This window comes from Papaver somniferum, chromosome 2, assembly GCF_003573695.1.
Source record: "Papaver somniferum cultivar HN1 chromosome 2, ASM357369v1, whole genome shotgun sequence".
Taxonomy (NCBI): domain Eukaryota; kingdom Viridiplantae; phylum Streptophyta; class Magnoliopsida; order Ranunculales; family Papaveraceae; genus Papaver; species Papaver somniferum.
In genome coordinates this window covers 175,159,235-175,173,554 of record NC_039359.1, presented here as the reverse complement: position 1 = coordinate 175,173,554, position 14,320 = coordinate 175,159,235, and the positions used below count along the sequence as shown (strand labels likewise).

General features: G+C 36.3%; 1 long non-coding RNA gene across 3 annotated transcripts; it reads right to left on the bottom strand.

Moving 5' to 3' along the window:
- Positions 1–7,875: 7,875 nt before the first annotated feature.
- LOC113349828 lies at positions 7,876–11,786 on the bottom strand. 3 transcript variants are annotated; one of them, XR_003360400.1, is made up of 7 exons: positions 11,334–11,786; positions 11,013–11,050; positions 10,882–10,904; positions 10,528–10,680; positions 10,287–10,400; positions 10,093–10,140; positions 7,876–8,187 (listed from the first exon to the last, which is right to left on the bottom strand). It is a non-coding gene; the product is annotated as an uncharacterized LOC113349828 (long non-coding RNA). The 3 variants fall into 3 exon arrangements; XR_003360399.1 differs by having other exon boundaries at positions 10,287–10,397; XR_003360398.1 differs by having other exon boundaries at positions 10,287–10,680.
- Positions 11,787–14,320: the final 2,534 nt, after the last annotated feature.

Below are 14,320 nucleotides of genomic sequence, written 5' to 3'. Positions count from 1 at the left end.
AAACCTCGGGACCTTGTCCAGAATTGAATACTCTCAGGATTAAGCCGTTATACAAAATCAAACCAACTTCGTATAGTTGAGACCAAGCAACTAATCCTATAGTTCGCCTAGTTCCATCTGTATTCCCACGCCTCCAACTTGTAATAAGTCACATACTTGGAACAATTCTTTTGGTTCGTGTTCCAAACAGTAAAAGAACAACAAATCTGTTTGGTACCAACTCTTTTCAACCAAGTGATGTGAGTTCGACAAAAGGCTCTTATGTTTATCCCAATAAACTCCTTTGTCAGGTCCTTATATCTATCTACTAACAATTACCGAAGTAATCGTCTAGATTTTGCAATCAATACCTTGAATCAAAAAGAAACGTATTGATGCCGCTATCTACTCAACCAATCAATCCAATCTACCACAAGGATAAACTGGTTATAGTTGGATCCTCTTTAACCGAAAAAGTATTGTGCACACCAAAGATTATGAACTCAAATAAGAAATCTTCAAATTCTTCTTTGTCTTCAAATCTTCTTAGATCATCAATAAACACCTGCACACAATCAACTTGAATCTCTTGTGATCAATCACACAAAGAATGGAGTCTGTTAACAATGGATTATCACAAGACGTCTTTAGAACCACAAACAATCTAAAGATCCCCATCGAAACTTCGATCTAGTTTGAGTGAATCTTATATCAGAAGAGAAGATTCTCAAGCATAAACAAACTAGGTGCAATCAAAGTTCAACAAACGTTAGTCAATCAAATCAATCAACAACTAGTAATAAACCGCAATTATCTAGTTTCCCACCAACTTTACTAATAGAGCTTCTCAATCCCAAAGAAGTCTTTAAACTGAGCGGTCGTAAGACATTTCGCCTAATTAGGTTACTTTTCTCTCCGAATAGGCGGCTCCACCAGTAACAACACAACTAGGTAGTTTTGGTGGCTCTGAGAATTAGTTTGTTAGAAATGCAAACTTTTATATTTATAGACCAAGGAAGTTTGGACACCAAGAAATTTCCAAAATCGAAAATATTCTCAAGATATGCAATATATTCCAGATTCGGTTTCCATAACTCATGGAAATGCTCTGTCCAAACATTGACCGAAAATCTCTTAAAAAATCTCCAATTAGTAAATGCACATTACCAATTTTCATTTTACAAAAGTAAAATTAAAAACCTTAATTAAAAGATTCTCAACTTATTTTTCGATCCGGGATTTTCCTTTAGCTATTAAGAAATATCTTTGAACAATAAAAGATAAGTGTTACTGCACATGTTCAAAGTATGTCGACATCTTTACTTTCTAAGTCCTCTTTCATACTTACAATCTTGAAACCGATTTTCCACACTTCCAAACGAGTTTAAAATTGGTTCATCTGACTTTCAAGAACTATGTGATTGATTAAGAACACTCAATCACAAATCATGGGTTTCACGGTTCTACCAAAACAAGTTTCGTTCCTACCTCCATGTGAGTATTGTGCATAGTCACACTAGCTTTCCAAAAATTCGGTTAACTAGGTACTAGGATCCGTTTCCCACATACTTAAGGTAACTACTTGTATTTCCTGCACATGTCCATAGGATCGGTTCCCCTTTCACTAAAAACTTGTTGCACATGTTCATAGGATCGGTTCCCCCATCTACTAAAAACGTGTTGTACCTCTTACAAGGATCGATTCCCCTTTTGTGATCGGTTGCACCTCTTCATAGGATCGGTTCCCCTTTGCCTAGAGTTGGTCATACCAATAACACTAAATCGATCATACCATGTCAGGTGATTACTTAAGATCGGTTTCACTAATAAAAGTCATACCAATACAAATGTCAGGCCTTGTGAATAGTTTTACCAAGAACATAAACAAGTCATGAGCGGTTATACTAATCACACATATTGGTAGTTCAAAAGATATGCAATGAATAACAATACCAATAAGCCTAGCGATTTCCCTTTTGATTCACGAAACAAGTTCATGAATTTACTTCCTTTAAACTAATGTAAAACATTGTTTCGTAGGAGGAAATCTTCACCTCATACCCATACATAATCACAGTAGCATTCAAGAAATTATGTCGATGTCTTATATATGAAGTTCAAAAGATAAGCATTATACTTCGTATTGTATTCCTTAATACTATGTCTAACTAGAGTGTAATCATTCATGCTTCGCAGTTATGTTTTCAATATGCACGACTTGAAAAATACGTTAGGGAATGAAACAGTTCAAGTCAATTATCAATAACCTCAATTGTAAGGATGATGTTGTCATTGTATCTCCTTACTTCTTCACTTGTTCAAGTCTTCGCAATACTTGTATTGTCTCATATCTTAATACTTTCAAGCTAACCTATACGAAGTTGACTCTAGTACATAATTAAGAGACTCTTTAAATGAGTTTTGGTTCACTAAAATATGACAACCAAACTTGACATACCAACGCTTAGTGGGTTCAACCAAGTGTACTGTTCTAGTACGATTAACTAACAGAATATTGAACTGAATCGGAAAAACGGAACGGAAAATAATAAAAATTAGTCGTAGCATCCTCAGATGACTTACATTAACTTCATAAACATGAAAAATGGTAATGTTCTTACATTCTTAAAGAAGGAAAGAGAAATATAACCCTAATCGGGTTTGACTAATCCTAGCGTGACACATGTCACTTAGCTGTTAGTCACTTATTAATACTAACTACACCCACTGAGTTAATCAGGGCATCCCATAGATCATGGCTTGTCATATGCATGAATATGACAAATACCCTCCCCATCACCAAATCATTGTCCTCAAGGATTGAACTTTGGAAAGTGTCTCCTTATGTCGCCAACATCCTCCCAAGTGGCATCCTCAGCTGTAGCATTGGTCCATTGAATGAGGAGTTGAGGGACAGAGATACCATTTCTGACAACAGTTCTAGAATCCAGTGCTGCAGCAGGAATGACTAACACTTGACCTTCACTGTTGATGACTGGCAGTGTGGATGAGATAGTGTGTCTGGCACCAATCTACTTCTTGAGCTGAGAGACATGGAAAACGGGATGGATTCTGGCTTCTGCAGGTAATAGCAACTTGTAGGCTACACAGCCAATTTTTTGGAGGATGGTGAAAGGCCCATAGTACTTGGCTGCAAGCTTTAAATTCCTTCTAAATGCTAAGAAAGCTTGTCTGTAAGGTTATAGCTTTAAGTAGACTCTATCCCCCACTTCAAAACTTCTATCCACTCTAGTCTTGTCTGCACAGAACATCATTCTCTCTTGGGACTTGTGGAATGAGTCTTTTAGTAACTCAAACACAACATCTCTTTGTTTTAAGTACTCTTCCACAAAATCAACAGAGGTGGTGGAGGTAGAAGGAAAAGCTAGGTGAGGTGGATTATAACCATAAAGTGCAGTAAAGGGACTTACTTTGAGGCTTGTGTGGTAATTGGTATTGTACCACCATTCAGCAAGAGGCAACCATTGGTGCCATTTCGTTAGTTGATGTCCACACATGCATCTGAGGTAGCTCTCCAAGCATGAATTCACTCTTTCAGTCTGGCCATCAGTTTGGGGATGGTATGCAGTGTTGAGGTGTAATTGTGTACCCAGTGCCTTAAAAAATCTTTCCAAAAGTGACTGGTGAAGATTTTGTCTCTGTCAGACACATTAGATGCATGCAGTCCATGAAGTTTGTAAAATTGAGCTATAAATTCTCTAGCCACAGAGAAAGCAGTATATGGATGATGCAGCCCAATAAAATGTGCATACTTAGTTAATCTGTCTACCACCACCAAGATAACAGATTTTCTTCACTCATTGGAAGTCCTTCTATAAAGTCCATAGAGATGTGCTGCCAGGCATGATCAGGAATTGGCAATGGTTGCAACGATCCAGCTGGAAAAGTGTGGTCACTTTTATTTCTTTGACAAACATCACAAGGTGACACATATTGTAGGATCTCTCTCTTCATGGCAGGCCAAAAGAATGTGGCTTTTGCTCTCATATAGGTGTCCTGGATACCAGAATGTCCACTGCAGTTGAGTGAATGCAGTCCAAAATTTTGTCCTTAATATCTGAATTGGAGCCAACATAGAGTCTTGATTTGTATCTCAGAACCCCATCAGTGTAAGAATAGTGTGGAAGAGTAGATGATTGAAGTGTAAGCTGTGCAATGAGTGCTTGTACCTTTGCATCATTAGAGTAGCTATTAATGATTTCTGGAGACCAAGTGGGTTGTGAAAGTGAGGTTACTTGACAAGCACCAACATCATGAGGTCTTTTAGAAAGTGCATCAACAACAGTCTTGTCAGAGCCCTTTTTGTATCTTATTTCATAATCAAATCCCAGAAGTTTCATCAACCATTTTTGCTGTAAGATAGTAGAGATATTCTGTTCCAAAAAATATTTGATGCTCTGGTGGTTAGTTTGTATAATGAAGTGGTTACCTTGTAAATAATGTCTCCATATGGTGACAGCTTGAACAATAGAGAGCAGCTCTTTTTCATAAGTGGATAATGCAGTTACTCTTGGTCCAAGAGGTTTACTGTAGAAGGACAGTAGTTTGCCCTCTTGCATAAGCACAACACCAATACCAGCATCACAAGCATCAGTTTCAAGCACAAATTGTTTGTTGAAGTTGGGCAGAGCTAGCACAGGAGTTTTTGACATGACTTCCTTGATTTTCTGAAAAGTTGTTGTAGCTGTTGGAGACCAAAGGAATGCATTTTTCTTGAGTAGGTCAGTGAGTGGTATTCTTATGAGGCCATAATCTTTCACAAATTTTCTGTAATAGCATGTGAGGCCCAAAAAGCCTCTGAGTTATTTGAGTGTGTGAGGAAGTGGCCGACTGAAAATAGCAGATATCTTTTCAGGATCAGCTTTAACTCCATCAGCAGTAATGATATGTCCTAAATATTCCACCTCAGTTTGTCCAAAGCAGCACTTAGAAAGTTTTGCAAATAGCTGGTGTTGTCTCAAGATATCCAATGTAATATGCAAGTGCAAGAGATGCTCCTCTAGGGATGAACTATAAACAAGGATATCATCAAAGAAGACCAGGATGAATTTCCTTAAATATTCCTTAAATACATCATTCATTAGGGCCTGGAAGGTAGCAGGAGCATTGGTGAGCCAAAATGGCATCACTTTGAATTCAAAGTGGCCATGGTGAGTTCTAAATGCAGTCTTATAGATGTCAGCAGAAGTGACTCTGATTTGATGATAGCTAGCTCTTAAATATATTTTATAGAAAAATTTCTTACCCTGTAATCCATCAAGCAATTTTTCTGTAATTGGGATGGGAAATTTATCCTTGACTGTGATGTTGTTAAGCTTTTTATAGTCTACATAGAACCTCCATGTGTTGTCTTTCTTTTTGACTAGAAGTATAGGAGCTGCAAAAGGACTATGACTTGTTTGAATAATACCAGAATGAAGCATATCCTGAACTAGTTGTTCCACCATTGACTTCTGAATGTAGGTACACTTATAAGATCTCATGTTAACTGGTTCAGAATTTGGTTTGAGGGGAATTGAGTGGTATAGGCTTCTCTGAGGTGGAAGTGTTTTTGGCTCAGAGAAAACATCAGAATTTTATTGGATCAGGTCTGAAATGGGAGGAGGAGGACTTGGAGGTGTGGTGGAAGTGGAAATGGAAATGGTGAATAGTTGGCCAATGAGTCCATGAGTGTGTTTTTTGAAAAACCTCTTTGCTGCATTGCCACTCATCATGCTGATGGAAGCTTTGTCTTGAGATCTAGTAAGTGTAATTTTCTTCCCATTGTGTTTGAAAGAGATGCTCAGCTTTGAGAAATTAAAAATCACATCACCCAATTGCTTGAGACAGTCAGCTCTTAGTACCAAATCATAGCCACCAAGTGGTAAACGTCTCAAACTCCCAGAAAATTTGTGATTATGAATAGACCAAGTTAAGTTGGAGCAGATGTCATTACTGACAGTTCGATCACCATTAGCCACAGTGACTAACATGCTAGAAGTTGGCACAGTGGAGCAGTTGAGATGCTTGGCTACTTCACTATCAATAAAACTATGGGTGATACATGTATCTATGAGCACTAATATAGCTTTCTTTTTAATAAAACCAGGAATTCTAATTGTTTCTCCAGAATTATTACCTGTTTTCATGAAGTGATATTTCCATGTCACTCTCCACAGGTGAGTCCACATCATCAGTATTAGTTGCTTCTTCAGTTTATAAGGAACTGTCTTCAGTCTGAGCTCCAATCATTAAACAAAAATGTTGCTTCTTACATACATGTCCTTTTCTGTACACTTCATCACAATTGTAACATAGTCCTTTGGATTTTCTAGCTTGCACCTTCTCAGGGGTGAGCCTTTTAATTGGAAAAGATGTGTTTGGTTTTGGTAGTGGGTTTGAAGTGTAATGAGGTGGTTGGTTGGAAGGAGGATATGTAAGATTTAGTTGTGGAGCAAAATGTTTAGTGGTTGAAAAAGAATTTGTATAGGGTCTTGGGGTAGGTTTGACAAATTTTTGTTGCAGAGCCAAAGTTTTCTCTTACATTCTAGCTAGAGAGAAAGTAGTTAATAGTTTGGTTGGACCAAACATGAGCACCGATTCTCGTAATTATTCCTTTAACCCACCAATAAAGCTGCTAATGAAATATTCCTCAGTAAAGATGTTATGCTTGCTTAACAGTAAGGCTTTCAAATGTTCAAATTCCTCAAAATAGGCATCCACAATTGTAAGTTGAGACAATTTATTAAACAAACCCACAATATTTTCATGTGCAAGATTCTCAAATCGAAGACAAACATTATCACTTAAATCATGCCATGTGATATGTGGTTAATTCAATCGAAAATTCTCAAACCATTTACTTGCCTTTCCATCAAAGTGCATCGCAACCATTCTAGCTTTGTTAAACTCAGCAATGTCATGCATCTGGAAGTAATACTCACATTTATGAAGCCAGCCTTTTGGGTTATCTCCATCGAAACGTGGGAAATCCATCTTCGGAAGACGATGGTGGTGATTATAATCGCGGCCTCCGGAGTGAGATTGGATTTGATTTCCACCATTTTCGTTAGGTCCTGGAGCTCCATTGTGGTCACCTTGGTGGAAATTTCTTGTTGAAAAGATATTCTCCATCTGAGATTTCATCATAGTCTGTAAATTCAGTATCTGTGAATCAAAATTAGCTTTCAGCTTGCTTCCGAATTCATCTTTGGTCAGCATCTAATCGAGTTGAAGTTGAATTTTATCGATCTGAAGCTGTTGTCTATTAGTTGTATCAGTTATCTCTTTACAAGTTTGAGCAACCATGGTGAGAAAAAAAAAATTGAGCTCGAATCCGATGCGTGGGATAGGAAAGAACAGTTCTGAATACCAGTTGTACTGTTCTAGTACGATTAACTAACAGAATATTGAACTGAATCGGAAAAACGGAACGGAAAACAATAAAAATCTGCCGTAGCAACCTCAGGTGACTTTCATTAACTTCATAAACATGAAAAATGGTAATGTTCTTACATTCTTAAAGAAGGCAAGAGAAAGATAACCCTAATCAGGTTTGACTAATCACTACACCAAAACATCTGATTTGGGATGTATACACGCGTTGGAATGAATTTCACCAACGCGTATATTCGTTGGAAATATGGCGTAGCAAATTTGTGGGCAACGCATATATCCGTTGGTCAAATTAATTTGTGCAACGCATAAAAACGTTGGTCACCCGGTTTACCAACGTTTTCTGAGCAACAGATTTTCTAATTTGTGCAACGCTTATAATAATTTAGGCAACGTATTACTCTAATTTGAGCAACACTTATATACGTTGCAAACCAATTTACGGGTAGAAAAAAATCCGACGATAATTCCGGTGGATTTCTGCACCTTTATATACCATTGTAGATCAAATAGAACACTCAATTTTTCATATGAACATATGGTGAACCAATAGTATCCTTACAATAGTCTCTCTTCCAACATGGGTTACATACGCATAACTTATACTTTCTACAAGAGATCAGAAATAGACATAGTAAATGCTTTATAGAACTTGTACAACTAAAGGAGACGACTAATACATTGTAGGACTTCAATATAATCTCGGAGTAGAGAGCTAAATTATGACTGATTTAACATACCAATTTTCTGAACTTGTTCGGTATTTTATCCGATGCAGGATTTAGCCAGCCCAAATTTCTATTGCAGTGGCACCTGAAAATAAGAGTACATATTGTCAACATATATAAAATACTCAAAACTGCTCAAGATCACTCCATAAGTTTACTTCTTTTTTCAAATTGTCCCCAAGATAAAGTACAGAGTAAACTAAAAAGTAAGAGTTAACCATTGACCCATCTGTGCTACAAACTAAAAACCTTGGAAAAAAGAGACTATGAACCAAACCCCTATTGACATGGACATCATCGGCAGACATAAATTTCTGACTACTTCTAGGATCTGTCAGTCCCCTTGGACATGATCATTTGTACCCATTAACTCATCGTTGGCATGGTTGCCAACTTCCAACACAATAGGACACATGTTAAGAGTCTTCACCACCCTCCTAATTTCATAATCGAAAATGCTCAAGTTAAAACCAGTTATTAGGCACACCTAAACATTTCAAGCTTCCAATTCTAAGTTAAGTTCAGACAAAATCCAAATAATGTACAAATGCACAAAAAAAAAGGAAAAAAAAAAAGAAGAAAGAAAGAAAGACGTAAGATGTATATTGTACATTTAAATAAGGTTAGTCGACATCTCCAACCTAATATTAACAGTAGTGAGGACGTCACGCTAACATAAGCTTCTAATAGTCATAGTAGTTGCATATATAGACATGAATTTAAGAACAATTCGTCAAGGTGCCCAATTCTTCTTATGTGCTATTTCACTTGGTTATCCAAATGATAGATACTTATAGTGCAAACTATGTTACAGTCAAATACATACAACTTTTGTCTATCAGACACACTACAGAGTACCTATTGGCTAAATGTAAAGATGTCTACAAAGGACTTTTAAGAAAGTTAAATGAACGAAAAGGATGGCTCACAAAAGGACAAAGATAGAACAATTTACTTAAACAGGCTGCTAGTCATATAAGGAATCTAAATAACCTTATCCACCTGGACCAATACTTTACAAGGTACAAATCTACGATGACTATGTCCGGACAGAAAAGAGAACAAAAGAAGAAGAAGAGGAGCAAACGTCAATTGCAGAAACAGTAACACGTGACGACAGTGAACAAAGGAATACTAAGTTACTTATCTAGCGAATATATGATTCTACGAACAAGACCATAACACACAATAGTAGCAAATGAATCTGTAATGATAGCTAAATGATTCAAGTGAAGGTGAAACATGCACCCAAACATGGACAAACCAAGAAATGACCGACTAAGCTGACGAAAGCCCCAAAGGATTTAATAAATCATATCAATAGAGCATAAGAAATCAGGTCTTTTACCAACAAAGAACAGGTATACAATTATAGACAGATACTGCAAAACACTGGCAAACTAATAATCATGAATGATAATATAAATTACTTGAGAGAGACCAGAAAATATTCACATTTACCTTTTCCAACATAGTTCAAGCTATAGGATCAAGAGTCATAATAAATGATATAAATTACTGATGAACGTAACATTTAGGCCTTCACGTGTTTAAGGGGTCTAAAATTATTACTTAATTAAATAAATTCAGTTAAAATTAAAAGCTTTGTTATGTTTTTCTCTAGCTAACATCCCGAATCAAAAGAAATCAAAAGCTACAAGCGAGTAAGCAACTATGTTCATGATAGAGAATGTATATATATATATATATATACCCACTAAGTTTATAAATCCACATCTACGACCTTCAAATACCTGGAATTGTTGTCCTTTTTTTTAGCTAACTATATTAGCCTCGTCTGATTACCGAATTTCTGACAACTGAATTCCAAAACATTTGAATCGTTAGAATTTTAGATTGGCCTAACTCTATACATCATCACTACACGGGACATACTACAAAGAAAAATTGGTACGGTATGAGATCTCTATTGCTTAATGCGCACACTCCGTATGATGGCCTGCTTGACTACAAGAAATAGCTCACTTACTTTCGGGGGATGCACATTTCTCTTCTTTGGATGGTGATGTAGTCTCTACTGCAGATAAGAAGGACGTTTAAGCACGTCAGATATAGCACAAAAGAAAGCGACTTGAGACAAATTCAGCGGTTAATATCTCAGGCTAGAAAAACCGTTTTGCATTTTAAGGTGATACGAAAAGAAAAAAAAACAGACAAACTTACTTGTGTCCTTCTGAAGCTGGTAGTTCACGGGTGAAAATCTCAGGACTGAGATTTTCGCTACCTTATGCATGTCCTTAGGGACTTGATAATTCAGCGGCGCCAGACCATCCGCTGCTTTTATCAGCATTTTTACAGGAAGGAAAATGCAAAGGGGGTGAGTTAGCTACAGCCAGAAAGCAATATGATCCTATAAAATGACACATTAAATCAATAAAATTATTATTGTTGCATCCAGAATTACCCCCCCTTGGCCTCTCCCACCAAGTTCAACAAACTTAAGATATCCAACGATTTAGGTCTCCGATGGTACTCAATAGACCCATAAGTTCCTTCAGCATCGTCATCTCCATTGGAATGTTGTTGCCGTTTCTTTTGCTCGAAATACTGTCTTTGCCTGAAATTTTAAGAAATGTCTCAACATTCAAATCTACAGCATAAGACACTTATACAAGTCTTTCAAGAAAACCTTTCACATGAACCAACCACAACCGAATCTTAACTAAGAAAAATCCAGTGCAAACTAGCTTCATGAATCATGATTGCAACAAATAATCCAACAGAAACGAAAAAACAAATTCACAAATGTTCCAATCACCTTTTATGTGTTGATTTTCTTGACTGAAATTTGACCATTCCATTGCCAAACAAACATGATAAAAAAATCAAAATTAGAATCACATAATGAATCATCAGTAATCTTAGATAAATAAATGTAAAGTAACTCACCCAATTTCTTACTTAAGCAAGTTAACCGAAAACCCAATCTACAATCAAGCATAGAATTCTAAAATTAGTAGTACAGTAGAGGGGAAAAAAAGTAGTAATCAAAACCCTTGTTAAAATCAACTTCAAAGAACACTCGAATCAAATCAGAAGTTAAAAAAAAAAAAAAAAACAAACAAACAAACAAATCCAGAGCAGGGAATAGTCGGCTTTATATTATATCATTTGGTTTTCTATTAAGCTTCAGTAGTTGTGAAGCACATGTGGGTACAACTAAATCAATACATAAAATTTAAACAACAACACCAACAAAATTTCTAATACCTGAATAGGATCTGCAATCGATAACCTCAACGTGAGAGTCTAAAACAAAGATTGAAAGCTAAGAACTGGAATTATCTCCACTTGTTGATTATGAAATAATTAGGAAGAAGAATTGTAAATCTACTGCTTTAAAAGAAAAAAATAAGAAAATAAACAGAATCTGACTAAGGTAACAGATCTATGACTATTTCACCATTACAAAAAGAAACTTCAAGTTAAAACCAAGCACACCTTACAGAATTATTTAAGAGTACAAAAGAAACAATTTCTAGGGTTTATTAAATTTGATGTACTGAAAGATTGAGTTTAGTTTCTGATTGAGTTTAGGGTTTAGAAGAGACCGGTTTTGATTTCAGAAAACTTGGTTTGATTTTACAGATCTCGTCCTAGCTTTTGAATTGAAGAAAAAATAAGAGGAGGAGAACTCGATGAGACGATGAGAGATAAGAAAATAAGAAAATGAAAATAAAAAAGAAAGGGATAATAACAAGGGTACAATAGACAGTTAAGCCCTGGACCATTTAGATGAAGTACAAGCGTGTCCTGTTTTTCATTTTTCCTGACGATAATTAAAATTTAGTGCAAATACTCTATGGTAACTAACGGATTAAGGTCTCCAACGTCAATATAAGTCGCACACCTAAAAAAACAAGGCGTTGGGAAATACTAGATATGGTGTAGTGAATCCTAGCATGACACATGCCACTTAGATGTTAGTCACTTATTAATACTAACTACACCCGCTGAGTTAATCAGGGCAGCCCATAGATCATGGCTTGTCATATGCATGAATATGACACCGAGCTATGCTCTAACACACCATAAATAGATCTTGCCATCGAAGGCTGGCGGTACGTTTATAGAGATATCCATATCAGATCGCTACAAACACAGATTTAGGCTAATCCCTATGGTCTTCTAATCTAGCAGCTATATTGGCAATCCACGTCAGCTAGGGCAACCTCCTAAGTCCTATGGGATGGCTAATCTAGCATCTAGATTAGCAGTCCACGTCATCTGGGACCATTATCTAGCGTTGTTTGGTTCAGCGCTTTAAATTTCAGCCGTCAGATCAACTTTTGTGATTTTTGTGATCCGTGTGATTTTTGTGATTTTCGCGAGCGCTTAACTGTTCAGCGCTAAGGTCACTTTTTGAGTGCTGAACCATTCAGCGCTTTAAATTTCAGCCGTCAGATCAACTTTTGTGATTTTTGTGATCCGTGTGATTTTGTGAGCGTTGAATCAATCAGCGCTAAGGTCACTTTTTGAGCGTTGTTTGGTTCAGCTCTTCAATCTCGCTGCTAGTTGAACTGCGAGCAAATGCTAGGAGAGAGAACTAGCAAGTGCAATTGTTAACTTTTAAACCACACTTTTTCTTTGATTTGCAACACTTTTTGTCCAATCTAGAAGCTCAATCTAGCCCATAGGGGTTAGCCTTATAAGGTCTTTAATGTGTTTGCCTGCTTTGATACCAATTGAAAATGCGGGGGGTCTAACAACCACACCCAACAATTCGTTCGGCAATATGAGAAGACTTTCTTTAATATACTTTCAAGAAAATCAACTAGACATTCATACTCAATCTATATGAAAGTATATCAAATAGTTATATCTCTATTTCAACACAATCAGAGTTAAACAGAAACAAGTCCGTAAACCTGATTTTAGTGTGAAACTCTTGAACCAAAATCTTTTGTATTAATCACAACCTATTCAATATCCACCGTGTATAAACCTCTTTAAGATACAATCACTAAAGGAATATTTCAACACAGTGTCCGCTTGAAACGGGGTTAGTCCAGACTGGTCTACCAATGTGAAAATAACAAAATCAATTGTTCAAGATCAATCAAGTCTTATCCAACAAACAAGGTGAGATTTAACAACTATGATTGATTAACGTACAACCTGTGTTATTTAAATTATATAAATAAAATATAACTCGGAAAAGAAATAACACAGACACCAGAAATTTTGTTAACGAGGAAACCGCAAAGGAAGAAAAACCCCGGGACCTAGTCCATAATAAGCACACACTGATTATAAGTTGTTACACCAAATTCCTACTACCTATTCGGACTAGATGTACTACCTGCTTCACCGCTAATAGAATTCCTAGCACAACACCGATTGTCGTTAGGAATTATTCTCGTAAATCTTCTAGCAGAACCCAAGGATCTCTTTAGAAGATACAATAACACAGTTGATATTTTCCGATCTTTTGTTTTCACAAAAAAACACCGATTTGATTTCCCTTTAGATGTAAATCAAGGTTTTGGAAATCTTGTGTTTGTTTCGAACAACTACCAAATAAAAGTAGAGATACCAAAACAAACTTGTAGATTAGGGTTTTACTTACAATCAGTATGCGTACACACAAGGAATCCGTGAACCTGATTTTCGTAAGTGAACTTGGGCGATTCCAAAGATCAATTTCCAAGTTACGAAAACCCTAATAATTCTACAACAAGAAAACTAGAATAAATGTAGAGATATCTTGTTTAAAACTTCTTAAGTATTTTCACGAGATACCTTAATCGAAGTTTTCTCCTAGCTTCCGATTTCGACTAACAAGTGTTGGTATACGATCGGAAACTGAAATCTATCAAAACCTAGGGTTTATGATCAACAACTCTTGAATGGTTTTATATCAGAAGGGAAAACCTTAGAATAGACAAGAGGTGAAAAAACTAGATTACAAGTTGAATAATCAATCACGAAGATTAAAACCCAACTTGGCTTTGTGATCCCCAATACAAAGACTTTTATCTCACTCTTGTTCACGAAGAACAGAAGACATGGAAAACAACCTTATGATCTTACACCAATTTTACAAAGGGGATAAAAAAACGTGTAGCCCCACGAACCCTTTATTTATAGTGAAAGGTAGTTTGAAAGCTAAGCAAAGCTATTTTCCTTTTTCAAGACTCTCCTAATTTTGGGAGTCTTTCCTAAGTTACAACTCTTTCCAAAATAATTAAATAAAT